The following is a 14936-nucleotide window of genomic DNA, read 5'->3' on the forward strand; positions in this document are numbered from 1 at the left end:
AAAAATGAATTTTGGTAGGGATAATATTGAATCAGTTGATGACTTTGGTAGTATTTATCCATTAAAAATGTTAAGATATGAGGTTCTTTCCACTTATGTGTCCTTAAAACAGTTAAATTTTTTTATGGTCACATTTGTGTCGTATGATATTTCCGGGACTACGGGTCAAATAGGAGCTGCAGCTGCAGGCCTACATCACAGACATAGCAACACCAGACCCAGACTGCATCTGCAACCTACACCGCAGCTTGCAGCAATGTCAGATCCTTGACCCACTGAGTGAGCCCATGGATTGAACCTGCATCCTCTTGGACCTGGGGTTGGGTCCTTAACTTGCTGAGGCACAATGGGAAATCCCTAAAATAATCCTTTTTTTTTAATTGTAAGCTGAACAAAGTCATTTATGGTCAAACACCTATGGAAGAAATAGATTCCAACAGATTAGCTCACAAAAACCACTAAACAAACAGCAGCAAAAATAATCTCACATAAAGGTAGGGAGGTCAAATCCAGATTTGTTACAGTATTTTTTGAGTGTGTCACTTTGTGACATGTGGAAGTTCCCAGGATAGGGGTTGAATAACTGCTACAGTGGCCAGGCTTCAGCACAGCCATAGCCATCTGATCCTTAACCCCACTGTGTGAGGCTTGGGATCAAACTCACATTCTCATGGATACTAGTTGGTTTATTAACCACTAAGCCATAATGGGAACTCCCCAGTATATATTTTTTAAATGTTCTATTTTCAACAACAAAAAAGACCCTCAAAGAAAAGAAAGGGTGATTCATACGCAAAGGACAACAGGCAGGAGAAACTGCTTGTATGGAGACATAGATGTTTCACCTAAATAATTATTTTAAGGCGGATGTCATATATATTCTGAAAGCAAATTTGTTAAAGGAAATTATGCTGTAAAAATTAAAAGAAAATGTGGAGTTCCTGTCGTGGCTCACTGGTAACAAACCTGACTATTACTCATGAGAATGCGGGTTTAATCCCTGGCCCCTCAGTGGGTTAAGGATCTGGCATGGATGCGAGCTGTGGGGTAGGTCACAGATGTGGCTCAGATCCTGCATTGCTGTGGCTGGGGCTGTGGCTGACAGCTACAAGTCCGATTCCCTAGCCCAGGAATTTTCATGTGCTACAGATGCAGCCCTAAAAAGTTAAAAAAAAAAAAAAAAAGGAAAAGGAAATATAATTAGTGTGACCCATCTAATAAGGCATATTTCTCATTACTTTCTCAGGAATTAATCTGGAACTGAAGAGAATAACTGAAAGGAAAATTTTAGGAGAGTCTCAAACGCAGATTTGATGTGGTGGAAGAAAGGATCAGGGAATTTGAATACAGATCAGTAGAGATTATCATATTTGAAGAAAAGGAAGTAAAAGATGAATAAAAATGAATGCTCTATATCATGAATTGTTAGAGAAATGCAAATCAATACTACAATGAGTTATCTCTTCACACTGGTTGGAACGGCCATCTTTAAAATGTCTAAAAACAATAGATGCTGGAGAGGGTGTAGAGAAAAGGGAACCCTATTACACTGTTGGTGGGAATGCAGGTTTGTGCCAGCACTATGGAGAGCAGTGTGGAGGTTTCTGTTAACAAACTATTGAACCAACTTATGATCTAGCAATGCCTTTCCTGTGCATCTGTTCGGAGAAAATCACAATTCAAAAACACACATGCATACCAGTGTTCCTTTTAGCACTATACTAATAGCCAAGACATGGAAACAACCTAAATGTCCAACACAGAGGACTGGATAAAAAAGATGTGGTATATATAAACAATGGAATATTACTCAGCCATAAAAAGAACAAAATAATGCCATTTGCTGCAAAATGAGTGGACTTAGAGATTATCATACTGAGTGAAATATGTCAGAGAAGCACAGATGTCATGTGGTCTCCCTTATATGTGGAATCTAATAAAAACGATACAAATGAACTATAGAAACAAATCTCACAGGTCTCAGTGTCAATCTTATGGTTGCCATGGGGAAACATGGAGGGAGAGATAAGTTAGGAGTTTGGGACTGACATATTTATAGTACTATTTATAGAACAGATGACTAAAATTACCTACTGTATATCACAAGAGGCTCTATTCAATACTCTGTAATGACCTGTATAGGAAAATAATCTGAAAAAGAGTGGATATGTATAAATGTATGGTTGATTCACTTTGCTGTAAACCTGAAATATAACACAACATTGTAAATCAACCATAACTCAACAAAATTTTCAAAATAAATGAATGTGACATCAGAGACACTAGCAAATACACCAATATAGGCATAATTGGAATCTCAAACATAATTGTTTTATAATTTTTCAAAATTAATGAGGAGTTCCCATCGTGGCTCAGTGGTTAATGAATCTGACTAGGAACCATGAGGTTGTGGGTTCGATCCCTGGCCTCACTCAGTGCGTGAAGGATCTGGCGTTGCCATGGGGTTTGGTGTAGTTTGCAGATGTGGCTCGGATCCCGCGTTGCTGTGGCTGTGGTGTAGGCTGGTGGCTACAGCTCCGATTTGACCCCTAACCTGGGAACCTCCATATCCCATGGGAGCGGCCCAAGAAATGGCAAAAAGACAAAAAGAAAATTACTTTAATGAATTTTATTATATTCATAGTTATACAACAATCATCACAACCCAATTTTATAACATTTCTTTTTTTTTTCTCCTTTTATTTACTTTTTATTTTTTATTTTCCCACTGTACAGCAAGGGGGTCAGGTTATCCTTACATGTATACATTACAATTATATTTTTCCCCCACCCTTTCTTCTGTTGCAACATGAGTATCTAGACAAAATTCTCAATGCTATTCAGCAGGATCTCCTTGTAAATCTATTCTAAGTTGTGTCTGATAAGCCCCAATTTTATAACATTTCTATCCCAAACCCCCAGTGCATATCCCCACACCCCAGCCTGTCTCATTTGGAAACTGTAAGTTTTTCAAAGTCTGTGAGTCAGTATCTATTCTGCAAAGAAGTTCATTCTGTCCTTTTTTTCAGATTCCTCATGTAAGTGATAGCATTTGATGTTGGTGACTCATTGTCTGACTTACTTAGCATGATAATTTCTAAGTCCATCCATGTTGTTCAAATGCTGTTATTTCTTTCCTCTTAATGGCTGAATAATATTCCATTGCGTATATGTACCACATCTTTCTTTATCCACTCCTCTGTCAATGGACATTTAGGTTATTTCCATGTCTTGGCTATTGTATGTAGTGCTGCAATGAACATTGGAGGACATGTGTCTTTGGGAGTCATGGTTTTCTCTGGAGAGATGCCCAAAGTGGGATTGCTGGATCAAATGGTAGTTCTATTTTTTATTTTCTGAGGAATCTCCATACTGTTTTCCACAGTGGTTGCACCAACTTACATTCCCACCAACAATAAAATAGGGTTCCTTTTTCTCCACACCCTCTTCAGCACTTACTGTTTGTAGACTTTTTGGTGGTGGCCATTCTGGCTGGTGTAAGGGGGTACCTCCTAGTGGTTTTGATTTGCATTTCTCTAACAATGAGTGATGCTGTACATCTTTTCATGTGTTTTTTTGGCCATCCACAAGTCTTTGGAAAACTGTCGTTTAGATCTTCTGCCCATTTTTTGATGGGGTTGTTTATTTTTTTGGTATGGAGCTGCAAAATGTATTTATAACTTTTGGCGATTAAGCCCTTGTCAGTTGATTCATTTGCAAAAATGTTCTCCCATTCTGTGGGTTGTCTTTCATTTTGTTTAGTTTCCTTTGCTCTGCAAAAATTTTTAATTTAAATTAGTTCTCATTTGTTTATATTTGTTTTTATTGTCATTACTCTAGGAGAAGCATCTGAGAAGACATTGCTGTGGTTTATGTCGGAGAGTGTTTGGCCTATGTTTTTCTATGTTTACCAAGGTCGTTTTTAACAGAACTAGAACAAAATATTCTAAAGTTTGTTTGGAAGCACAAAAGACCTAGAATAGCCAAAGCCATCCTGAGAAAGAAAAATGGATCTGGAAGAATCAGGCTCCCTGACTTCAGACTATACTACAAAGCTACAGTCATCAAAACCATATGCTACTGGGTCAAAGACAGAAATATAGATCAGTGGAACAGGATAGAAAGCCCAGAATTAAACCCCTACACCTACAGTCAACTAATCTATGACAAAGGAGGCAAGAATATACGTTAGAATTTTTTGAAGTAATGTTTGGAGAAACAGTACCTAAAAATACCATAATTTTTGAAAAACAGTAATGCACACATCCAAAATGATGAAAAAACTGCAAGGACACGTTTAGAAAGATTCACAATTATATTATCATAGTTGAATCTGTTGAAAGACAAAGAGAATAGCAAGGAGGGAAAAAACTCTCAAGTACAAGGGAATCGCAATAAGGTTACCACCTGACTTATCAGAAATAGTGGAGACCAGAACGCAGTAAGATAATATTTAAAGTTCTTTTTAAAAATCTCAGTATGTTAAGAGTTCTTTTTAAAAATCTCAGTATGTTAAGAGTTCCTGCTGTGGTGCAATAGGATCAGCAGTGTCTCGAGCAGTGGGAATCAGTTCAATCCCTTGTCCCCAAGAGTGGGTTGAGGGTCTGGTGTTTCTACAGCTGTAGCATGGGTCACAATTTTGGTTCAGATCTGATCCCTTGTCCAGGAACTTATGCCACAGGGCAGCCAAAAAAGAGAGAGAGAGAAAAAGGAAATAAATTTTAAAAACTGTTTTTAAATTCAGTACTTTAAAAATCTCTATATCAAGCAAAACTTCAAAACTGGAACAGGAATGAAAACATTCCCAGAAAGACAAAAAGTGAGAAAATTTATTATCAGCAGATGTACCATACAAGAGAACTGACCCCTTTTGGCACGTGGGTTTGTGCATCTTAATACATTTGTAGCCTCATAAAACCACCAGTAATTAGGGTAGAGGATCGCTTCATCATCCCCAAACAGCTTTTTTTTTTATCCCTTTGTAGTCACTTATATTTTTATTAATTTTTTATCTGATATACAATTTGTAGATATTTCCTGGAAGTCTGAGCATGTCTTTTCATTTTCTTTCTTTCTTGTGTGTCTTTCTTTTTTTTTTTTTTTTTTTTCCACTTTCCAGGGCTGCACCTGTGGCATATGAAGGTTCCTAGGCTAAGGGTCTAATTGGAGCTGTAGCTGCCAGCCTACATCAGAGCCACAGCACCTCGGGATCTGAAACGTACGCCACAGCTCAATGCAACTCAGTATCCTTAACCCACTGAGCAAGGCCAGGGCTGGAACTCTCAACCTCATGGTTCCTGGTCAGATTCATTAACCACTGAGCCACGATGGGAACTCCCTCTTTTCATTTTCTTAATTTTTTTTTTTTTTTTTTTTTGGATTTGTCCTTTCAGGGCCACACCTGTGGCATATGGAGGTTTCCAGGCTAGGGGTCTAATCGAAGCTGTAGCTGTTGGTCCACAGCTCATGGCAATACCGGATCCTTAACCCACTGAGCAAGGCTGGGGATTGAACCTGAAACCTCATGGTTCCTAGTCAGATGCATTTCCGCTGCGCCATGATGGACACTCCCCTTTTCTTTTCTTTTTCTTTTTTTTTTTTTTTTTTTTTTTGGCTTTTCTAGGGCCGCCCCTGCAGCATATGGAGGTTCTCAAGCTAGGGGTTTAATCTGAGCTGTAGCTGCCAGCCTTCACCACAGGCATAGCAATGTGAGATCCGAGCCGCGTCTGCAACCTACACCACAGCTCACGGCAATGCCAGATCCTTAATTCACTGAGCAAGGCCAGGGATCAAACCCGAAACCTCATGGTTCCTAGTCAGATTCATTAACCACTGTGCCACAACGGAAAGTCCCCTCTTTTCATTTTCTTAAAGCAACATTTTAAAGTGCAAAAGTTTTTGATTTTGAAGATTATTTCATCTATTTTTATGGGTTTTTATAGATATTATAATTTAAAAGTATTTCTTGGAGTTCGCTTTGTGGCTCAGTGGTAATGAATCCCACTAGTATACATGAGGATGTGGATTCCATCCCTGGCCTCACTCAGTGTGTTAAGGATCTAGTGGTGTCCTGAGCTATGGTAAAGGTCACAGATGTGGCTTGGATCCTGCATTGCTGTGACTTTGACGTGGGCCAGCAGCTGCACCTCTGATTCAACCCCTACCCTGAGAACTTCATATGCTACAGGTATGGCCATAAAAAGACCGTAAGTAGGGGAGTTCCCGTCGTGGTGCAGTGGTTAACGAATCCGACTAGGAACCATGAGGTTGCGGGTTCGGTCCCTGCCCTTGCTCAGTGGGTTAAGGATCCGGCGTTGCCGTGAGCTGTGGTGTAGGTTGCAGAAGCGGCTCGGATCCCGCGTTGCTATGGCTCTGGCGTAGGCTGGTGGCTGCAGCTCCGATTCCACCCCTGGCCTGGGAACCTCCATATGCCGCGGGAGCGGCCCAAGAAATAGCAACAACAACAACAACAAACAACAAACGACAAAAAAAAAAAAAAAAAAAAAAAAAAGACCGTAAGTAAGTAAGTAAGTAAATAAATAAATAAGAGTGTGTGTGTATATAAAACTCATGTTAAGGAAACAGTAATATGAGAGAACAAAATATATATTAAATTGAAACCAAACTTCAAGATCATATCCAGGCACAACAGCTATGTTATTTCATATAGAACTCCTAGGTTTTCTTTTTTTTTTTTGGTTGAGTCTGTGGCATGCAGAAATTTCAAGGCCAGGGATCATACAATTGCAACAGCAGAAAGCCAAGGTATAGCATAGCAGTGAAAACACTAGATCCTGAACACACTGATCCACCAAGGAACTCCTAGATCTCCTGGGTTTGGACTTCTGAGAATCCCTTCTTAGCTTGGATAATGCATGTTACTTTCTCTACTTCACAGATTCAAAACTTTTTGCATCAGTATTAAGTTAGAAATCAGTATGAATATGACTAAATTTTTTTCAGTTTCCCTTTCTGTGTTTTTTTCAAGATGAGCAGGCCAAAGAAGGGGGTAGAAAACAAAGGTGTGAATGTGGAATGCCATTGGACTTAAGCCTGTGATTTTGGAGGCTTTAAGAAGTGGATTCAGCTTTTTTTTTTTGTCTTTAGTAAAAAAAAAATTGCATTTACTTAGAAACATTCAGAATGTCAACAAAAGAGCTGTAACTTTTTTCTTTTTTTGTAATTACAGATGGTATTCAATTAACAGAACTACAATTATTTTGTATAAGCTGCATCACTGACAACTGAAAATGAAAAAACTACCAATCCTATGTATAACTAATTTGTGCTGTGCACCAATGAGAACATGCTTTAAATTTCCATGCCAATTTACAACCCTCATACTTACCAGGCAAGGTTAGTGGCTTTGAAAATACTACCAGGACAGGGCTATCTAAAGACACATTTGGTAGTGTGTGAAATATTCAAAAAAAGACACTGTACAGTTTATTTATTATTATTATTATTATTTTGGTCTTTTTGCCTTTTCTAGGGACGCTCCTGTGGTATATGGAGATTCCCAGGCTAGGGCTGTAGCCACTGGCCTACACCACAGCCACAGCAATGTGGTATCCAAGCCACATCTGCGACCTACACCACAGCTCACGGCAACGCTGGATCCTTAACCCACTGAGCAAGGCCAGGAATCGAACCCGCGTCCTCTCGGATACTAGTTGGGTTTGTTACCGCGGAGCCATGACAGGAACTTCAAGACATTGTACAGTTTAAAAACAAATCCTACCCAGCCTTACATTTCATTTTTTTTTTCTTTAAAAGGAGGGATTGTGTACAGGGGGGCTAAATGCTTGATAAGAAAAAAAAAAAAACTTAGCTAGAACCAATATATTCATCATCTTCTTCTTCCTCTTCATCCTCCCCTCCTCCTCATCCTCTTCCTCATCTTCCTCCTTTTTTCTTTTTCTTGTTTTCAGGCTTGATGACTCCTTTTTGGATACATCAGGCTTTCCTTTAGCTTGGTATGCAGTAATATTCTTTTTGTACTTTTCCTTCAGGTTAGCGTCCTTTTTTTCATAAGGCTGCTTGATATCTGCAGCAGTGTTATTCTACATCTTTCCCTGTTTCTTTGCAATATCACTGATGGATAGGCCAGGATGTTCTTTCATTTTTGGATGATACTCAGAAGAAAATAAGAAAAATCCAGAAGGAATCTTCTTGGGTGCATTGGAATTCTTGAACTTTTTTTTGTCTTCCCTTTAGGAGGTATGTAAATTTTTATTTATCTTTTATAACAGGCCTTGTCCGCCTTTGCTATGTCTCCAAATTTTCCTTTCTCCTTAGCAGACATGGTCTTCCACCTCCCTCAGCGCTTCTTATAAAACTCTGAGAAACTGACAGAAGCATCTGGGTGATTCTTCTTATGTTCCTCCCAGCAAGTTTGCACGAAGAATGAATGATATCACTTTGCTGCTCAGCTTCTTAGGATCTCCTTTGCCCATGTTTAATTATTTTTCCTCAGTGAGGCACAGAGTTGTCCAGCTCTCACTTGCCCTGGCACTGTGTCTGTGGAGCTCAGTGTATTGCAATGACTCTGAGAGCAGGAGCCAGATGCAGCCTGGATTCAACTTTCAAGAGGGGTCAAGAATTATATGGTAAGGATGGTCTTAGATTGTTATATTACCTAAAAGCCCAATTTTTTTTTTTTTTTTTTTTTGCCTTTTTGTCTTTTGTTGTTGTTGTTGTTGCTATTTCTTAGGCCGCTCCTGCGGCATATGGAGGTTCCCAGGCTAGGGGTTGAATTGGAGCTGTAGCCACTGCCCTACGCCAGAGCCACAGCAACGCGGGATCCGAGCCGCGTCTGCAACCTACACCACAGCTCACGGCAACGCCGGATCGTTAACCCACTGAGCAAGGGCAGGGACCGAACCCTCAACCTCATGGTTTCTAGTCGGATTCGTTAACCACTGCGCCACGACGGGAACTCCCCAATTTCTATATACACATTCTTGATGGTGGTTCTTTCTATATTGTAGTATATCCTGTAGGTTTCCTTTAAGCTCTAATGTCTGCAGAGTCCAACTGGGACACAGGGAAATCTTGCTAGATAATCATCAGGCATTAAGGTGGGGTTGGAGGCAGTCAGCATGGAAGCCATAACAAATAAGCAAAAAAATGTGCAAAGTAAAAGAGATGAACATTTGCTGGTTTCTTATTATCTGGAAAACACTAACAGGATTAAACCAGCCAGTTAAGCTGTTACATTAACTGGAAAACTGTAATAATTGCTGCCTGGGACTGTGATACAAAAATCTCCTAATCTTCATTTTCCTTATTGTCAATATTTTGTCCTACTTGCATGGAGTCTCTGGCCAAAGAGGATGCTGCAGACAAAACTACTGTTGGTTTCTATCACAACTGAGAACCTTGAATTTCGAGAACTCAAATCTGTTACAATGGGCAGTAAAACTAATTTTTTGCCTAGAGACAATTGTAATATTCATATGTGGAAAGAAACTTGTCTTTACTCAAAGGGCAACACTCTTTTTTTTTTTTTTTGTCTTTTTTGTTGTTGTTGTTGCTATTTCTTGGGCCGCTCCTGCGGCATATGGAGGTTCCCAGGCTAGGGGTTGAATTGGAGCTGTAGCCACCGGCCTACGCCACAGCCACAGCAACTCGGGATCCGAGCCGCGTCTGCAGCCTACACCACAGCTCACGGCAACGCCGGATCGTTAACCCACTGAGCAAGGGCAGGGACCGAACCTGCAACCTCATGGTTCCTAGTCGGATTCGTTAACCACTGCGCCATGATGGGAACTCCAGGCAACACTCTTTCCTTCTTTCTCTCCTTTTTTATAAAATGATTTTTTTTCATTGTAGTTGGTTTACAGTGTTCTATCAATTTTCTACTGTACAGCAAAGTGATCCAGTCTCTCTCTCTCACACACACACACACATTCTTTTTCTCACAGTATTCTATTACAAGTGACTAGGTATAGTTCCCAGTGCTATACAGCAGAAACTCATTGCTTATCCACTCCAAAGACAATAGTTTGCATCTATTAACCCCAGACTCCTAGTCCATCCCACTTCCCACCTCCCCCAGCAACCGTAAGTCTGTTCTCCAAGTCCATGCATTTCTTTTCTGCAGAAAGTTTCATTTGTGCCATATATTAGATTCCAGAAATAAGTGATATCATATGGTATTTCTCTTTTTCTTTATGACTTATTTCACTTAGCTGGAGAATCTCTAGTTCCATCCATGCTGCTGCAAATGGCATTATTTTGTTCTTTTTTATGGTTGAGTAGTGTTCCATTGTGTATACACCCATTGTGTTCACATCTTCTTAATCCAATCATTTAGGTTGTTCCCATGTCTTGGCTATTGTGAATATTGCTGAAGTAAACATAGGGGTGCATATATTTTTTAAAGGAAAGTTTGTCTGGGAGCTCCCATCTTGGTTCCATGGAAATGAATCTGACCAGGAACCACGAGATTGTAGGTTCATCCCTGGTCTTGCTCAGTGGGCTAAGGATCCAGCATTGCCCTTAGCTGTGGTGTAGGTCACAGAGGTGGCTTGTATCTGGGATTGCTGTGGCAGCAGATAGAGCTCCGATTAGACCTGGGAGCATACATGTGCCTTAGGTGCAGCCCTTTAAAAAAAAAGAAAAAAAGGGAAGTTTTTTCTAGATATGTGCTCAAGAGTAGGATTTCTGGGTCATATGTATTTAGTTCTCTTAGGTACCTTCCTACTGTTTTCCATAGTGGTTTTACCAATTTATCTTCCCACTAACAGTGTAGGAGAGTTCCCTTTTCTCCACACCCTCTCCAGCATTTGTTATTTGTGGACTTACAAATGATGGCCATTCTGACTGGTGTGAGGTGGTATCTCATGGTAGTTTTGATTTACATTTCTCTAATAATTAGTGATATTGAGCATTTTTTTCATGTGCCTGTTGACCAAATGTATATCTTCTTTGGAGAAATGTCTATTCAGATCTTCTGCCCATTTTTAGATTGGGGTTTTTTTTGCAGTTGAGTTGTTCGCATATTTTAGAGATTAAGCCCTTGTCAGTTGCATCATTTATAACTATTTTCTCCCATTCCAGAGGTTTTCCTTTTTTTTTTTTTTAATGGTTTCCTTTGCTGTGCAAAAGCTTGTCAGTTTGATTAGGTCCCATTGGTTTATTTTTTGTTTCCTTGGGACTGACCTAAGAAAACATTTGTAAGGTGGATGTAAGAAAATGCTTTGCCTTGGTGTTCCCATCATGGCGCAGTGGTTAATGAATCCAACTAGGAACCATGAGGTTATGGGTTTGATTCTTGCTCTTGCTCAGAGGGTTAAGGATCCGGCGTTGCTGTGAGCTGTGGGTAAGTTGCGGACACAGCTCGGATCTCGCATTGCTATGGCCATGGAGTAGGCCTGTGGCTATAGCTCCGATTTGACCCCTAGCCTGGGCACCTCCATATGCTGCGGGAACAGCTCAAGAAAACACAAAAAGACATTTAAAAAAAAAAAAAAAGTTTTGCCTATGTTCTCTTCTAGGAGTTTGATGGTGTCTTATATCTAAATCTTTAAGCCATTTTGAGTTTATTTTTGGGCAGGGTGTGAGTGTGTGTTTCAGTTTCATTGACTGACATGCAGCAGTCGAAGTTTCCCAGCACTACTTGCTGAAAGGACTTTCCCCATTTTATAGTCTTGCCTCCTTTGTTAAAGATTGACCTTAGGTGTCTGGGTTCTCTATTCTGTCCCATTGGTCTGTATGTTTTGGTACCAGGACCACACTGTCTTGATTACTGTGGTTTTGTAATAGCGCCTTAAGTCTGGGAGTTATGCCTTCTGCTTGGTTTTTGTTCCTCAGGATTGCTTTGGCAATTGTGGACTTTTTGTGGATTGTTTAATTCTGTGAAAAATGTCATGGGTAGTATGATAGGGATTGCATTGACTCTGTAGATGGGCAATGGCCATTTTTAGGATATTAATTTTTCCAACCTAGGAGCATGGACTAATCTTTCCATTTCCTTGAATCCTCTTTTTCTTAATGTTTTATATAGTTCTCACCATGTAAGTCTGTCACCTCCTTGGTCAGGTTTATTCCAAAGTATTTAATTTTGGGAGTGTGATTTTACAAGATGTGGTATTTTTGTATTCCTTTTCTAATATTTCATTGTTAGTACCCAGAAATGCAACAGATTTCCAAATGTTAATCTGTATCCTACTACTTTGCTGAAATTTTTGATCAGTTCCAGTAGTTTTTGTGTGGTGTCCTATCATTCATGTAGAGTGACAATTTTCTCTCCTCTTCCAATTTGGATACCTTTTATTTCTTTTGATACCCGGATTGCTGTGGCTAGCCCTTCCAATACCATGTTAAATAAAAGTGGGCATCCTTGTCTTCTTCCAGAATTTGGTGGGAAGGCTTTCAGCTTTTCTCTATTGAGTATTACATTAGCTGTGGGTTTGTCATAAATGGCTTTTATTATGTTAAGGTATGTTCTCATACTTTGGTAAAGTTTTGATCATGAATGGCTCTGTCAAATGCTTTTTCTACGTCTGTTGACATAGATAATCATGCAGTTTTTGACTTTTCTTTTGTTAATATGGTGTATGAGGTTGATTGATTTGCGTATGTTGAACCATCCTTGTGAACCTGGGATGAATCCCACTTGGTTGTGGTATATGATCTTTTTTATATGTTGTTGGATTTGGTTGGCTAAAATTTTGTTGAGGGTTTTTGTGTCTATGTTCAAAGATACTGGCCTAAGATTTGGCAGTTATCTTTGGTTTTGGTACTAGGGTGATGGTAGCTTCATAGAATAGTGGGCAACACTATTTCTAACTACTAAACTTCTTTTTCTACAACAAATATTACCCAAAATGCGCTAAAACAAACATTGCAAATTGGATTACTTTCCAACAGGCAGAATCTTGCGGCATATTAAGACCAATTACAGGCTGATAGTTGTTACTGAGAAGTTCAGTTTCTAGGGAACAGAAAGATGGGGACTTTTTTTTTTTTTTGGTTTTGTTTCATCTTAGTCCCTTCAGCTCTGCTTATCATTGACCTGTAAGAATTATTAGGTATGGGAGTTCCTACGGTGGCTCAGCAGGTTAAGAACCTGACATAGTGTCCATGAGGATGTTCGTGTGATCCTTGGCCTTGCTCAGTGGTTTAAGCATCCAGAATTGCTGCAAGTTGTGGCTTAGGTCACAGATGCAGCTCAGATCTGGTGTTGCTGTGGGCAGACCTGCAGTTGCAGATCTACAGGACCCCTAAGCCTGGGAACTCCCATATGCCACAGGTGTGATTGGAAAAAAAAATTTTTTAAACATAAGACATTTATTCTATTGCCTTATTCTGCAAGATGAGCCAGATCAAAGATAAAGCTTTTCTTTTTCCTGGTCTTGTAACTAAATCCCATGCAAATCCTGATAGCAACCAAAATTCAGGAAGGGTGACTATATACACTAGTCTCAATTTTTGTTTTATTCAATGGATTTATGTCAAAGATCACTGAAGATAAATAGCTCTCCGCATAGAAGTTACTACATAGTTCTCAACAGTGCAGGATTTTTTCATTACTTTCTAGGATTTTATTTCTTGGCCTGAGATATGCATTCGCAATAACGGACTCAAAGCTTAAAAAAAAAACAAAAACAAAAAAACAGACACCTCAGGGGCTGCCTCAAACCTTAACTCCTGTATCTCATTTCCCTTTTTAGATCTGAGTGATAACCTCTTACTTAACCTCAGATCCTTTCTTTTCTGTAAACCCATACAAGTTCCCAGACTCTTTTTTTAACCTAACACAACTTGACTAGAAAGCTTAAGCTAGTCCAAGTTGGGGTTGCTGAATTCCTACAGGAGTCTAAAAAAATAAGGTGTGAATACACACTTACTTGAATATCTAAAACTAAAATAAAAGCAAAAAGAGAAAAGAAGTAAAAATGCTTTAAAAAACGTGTAGTGAAAGTAAGTAGGGCTTGTAAAAGACTAACTCTACTTTAGAATGTTTCCAGGAGAAATGCAACACTTCCTTCATAAAAGCTGGCAAATTCTACCCTGGGCAAACTCCTCTGAGCATTTGCTAAGTAGGCCTCAACTTTTTTCTTCTGTCTCTTATGTTGCCCAATGTTAGTAAGAATCCTAAACTAGGAGTTCCCGTCATGGCGCAGTGGTTAACGAATCCGACTAGAAACCATGAGGTTGCGGGTTCGATCCCTGCCCTTGCTCAGTGGGTTAACGATCTGGCGTTGCCGTGAGCTGTGGTGTAGGTTGCAGACACGCTCGGATCCCGCGTTGCTGTGGCTCTGGCGTAGGCCGGTGGCTACAGCTCCGATTCAACCCCTAGCCTGGGAACCTCCATATGCCGCGGGAGCGGCCCAAGAAATAGCAACAACAGCAACAACAACAAAAAGACAAAAGACCAAAAAAAAAAAAAAAAAAAAAAAAAAAAAAAAAAAAAAAAAATCCTAAACTAGAACCCAATCATCATCTGGCCACTTGTAAGGACAAAGGTGTTCTTTAATTACCCAACACCCCCCAAGTGTTATCTAATTATTACACTAATGTGCTTCAGCAAGATTACCCAGCCTGTGACATCATTAATCAAAATATCCATCTTGTTTCTTTCCTCTTAGTAATTTTTTTTTTTTTTTGCTATTTCTTGGGCCGCTCCCGCGGCATATGGAGGTTCCCAGGCTAGGGGTCTAATCGGAGCTGTAGTCACCGGCCTACGCCAGAGCCGCAGCAACGCAGGATGCGAGCCGCGTCTGCAACCTACACCACAGCTCACAGCAATGCATGGTCCTTAGGGACCGAACCTGCAACCTCATGGTTCCTAGTCGGATTCGTTAACCACTGCGCCATGACGGTCGGTAACTCCTCCTCTTAGTAATTTTTTTAACCACTGACTCCACAAACCTTCCTACCCCAAACCTCCAGCTTTTTGTTCCATGGCTATAAATTCCCATTTGCCC

General features: G+C 39.9%; 1 pseudogene; it reads right to left on the reverse strand.

The window, feature by feature from the left end:
- Positions 1 to 7827: 7827 nt before the first annotated feature.
- On the reverse strand, positions 7828 to 8471 carry LOC100624739 (high mobility group protein B1 pseudogene; annotated as a pseudogene).
- Between the last annotated feature and the right edge of the window lie 6465 nt (positions 8472 to 14936).

Source organism: Sus scrofa, chromosome Y (assembly GCF_054392235.1).
Source record: "Sus scrofa isolate SSC_HxYL_T2T_F1_AM1 chromosome Y, Sscrofa_HxYL_maternal_Yorkshire_Landrace_v2.0, whole genome shotgun sequence".
In the NCBI taxonomy this organism is placed as follows: Eukaryota; Metazoa; Chordata; class Mammalia; order Artiodactyla; family Suidae; genus Sus; species Sus scrofa.